This window comes from Panthera pardus, unplaced genomic scaffold (genome assembly GCF_024362965.1).
Source record: "Panthera pardus isolate Hobbes unplaced genomic scaffold, ASM2436296v1 HiC_scaffold_27, whole genome shotgun sequence".
In the NCBI taxonomy this organism is placed as follows: Eukaryota; Metazoa; Chordata; class Mammalia; order Carnivora; family Felidae; genus Panthera; species Panthera pardus.
The window spans coordinates 14,667,114-14,669,118 of NW_026526843.1; the positions used below are offsets into that span (position 1 = coordinate 14,667,114).

General features: G+C 45.1%; 1 pseudogene; it reads right to left on the reverse strand.

The window, feature by feature from the left end:
• Nucleotides 1–304: 304 nt before the first annotated feature.
• LOC109250488 (40S ribosomal protein S6-like) lies at nt 305–1,205 on the reverse strand (annotated as a pseudogene).
• Between the last annotated feature and the right edge of the window lie 800 nt (nt 1,206–2,005).

Sequence of the window (2,005 nt, forward strand, 5' to 3'; positions counted from 1 at the left end):
AAACCTGAATGGGGCTCAATCCCAAGACTGTGAGATCATGACCTGAGCCAAAATCAAGAGCCGGACACTCAACCTACTGAGTCACCCACGTGCCCCAGTTTTAGGTCTTGACGGAGATGTGGATCATCCTACTCCTCTCCTATTAGAACAGATACAATTAAAACGACAATTACAAGGGTTGGTGAAGAGGCAGAGCAACTGGAAATTTCTTCCAAGGTTGAACAACTTTTGGTCCTTATGGTCTAGCCATTGCACTCTTTTTAAAACATGTTTGATCTTATTTATTTGTTACTCTTAGAAAATCTCATTTTTGACTCAACTCAGACGTAGCGGTAGAAGTTCTCAGAGAGGACAGCGTCCGTCTCTTGGGAACTTATTCCTGGCATTCTTCTTTGGCCTCCTTCATTCTCTTAGCCAAAAGTCTAGCACATTCTGCAGCCTCTCCCTATTTTTCTTAGTACGCCGTTTCTTCAGAGTGACACGTGAAAGTTTGTGTTGGAGGATACGTGGAGTAACAAGACGCCGAATCTTGGGCACTTTGGTTCTAGGTTTCTTCCCTTTGCTTAGGGGCTTTCTCACAACATACTGGTGGACATCATCTTCTTTACAGAGATTGAAAGGTGTGCATATTCTGCTAGCCTTTTTGGGCCCCAGGCGATGAGGCACAGGGGCATTGGTGCGTCCAGGAATATCCTTCTCCCCATTGTTTTCACAATGACCAAGTTGACAACACTGAGATTGGCATCCACAGTCCAACCCCACACAGATTTGCACTTTCTTTCTCCAGTCCTCCTTGGCCTAGGGCAGGAATGCCCCTTACTCGGAAGCATGTGGACACGGCCATGGGTCAAGACACTCTGTTTCACGGGAAGCCTTGTTTGTCATTGCCACCACGAATTCAGACCACATGACTCTTCCACTCTTCACCCAGAACATCAACAGCAACTTCTGTGGCCATATGCTTCTCAAAAACGGTATGAAGTTGTGTTCATTGTCCACTTCAATGAGTTTCTGGCAGCCGATAGCTGGGAAAGAGATGTTCAACTTCATCCTGAGGCAGCCTACTGCCTTTGAGGTGCCACAGAAAAGAGCCAGCCATTGCACTCTTTAATTCTTTACTCAAGGACAACGAAAATAGGTCTATACAAAGCTTTGCAGGAATGTTCATAGTAGCTTTGGTTATTTGTAATAACCCAAATGGGAAACAAAGCGAGTGCAAGTGTCCATCCATGGGTGTGTGGGGAACAAGGTACAGCCATATAGTGGAATGCTATTCAGTAAGACAAAGTAATGAAACCTGATGCCTGCAGCAACATTGATGAATCTCAGAAAACATTATGATGAGTGAAAGAAGCCAGACAAAAAAAAAAAAAAAAGAGTACATACTGTAAAGGTTCCATTTATGCAAAACTTAAAAGTGTAAACTAATCTATAATGACATAAAGCAGATCATTAGCTGCCTGGGGCTGGGGACAAAGAAGAGGGTTAATCATATCCATCATAGCTCAATAGATGTGGTAAAGCATCAGCAAGCAAGCAAGCAAATAACAAAGCACTGGAAGGAGTAAAGAAGATGCACGTCAAGCAGAAGCTTCCAGAGACGCTGCCGCCCAGGGTCAGGGATCTGTAGCAAGTTCACCGCCAACCTCACAGATCCTTTTCAGCCTCCAAGCAGATTAAGTGGCTGAGGGATGCAGAAGTGCAACAAAAAGCATGCATTTGGGGATCCAAGAATCTGCTTGCCATTTACGCAAGAAGAAGCAAATGTATTTGTGATTCTCATTTGCCTCTGAAACCTCATGCCAGTGGGTCTTAGCATGGAATCTAAGACTCTATGGACCTCAGTCCAGCAAGGGAGTCCCGAGTTTGCATCTTCTGCGACAGAGGGCAAGATACAGAGCAGGGAGGTGAAAGAGTACTGAATGCCAAAAGAGAGTTAGCAGGCCCGGCGTAGGATTGGGAGGCCTGATGGAACTGACACGGTTCTAGATCAGAAGCAACCTTT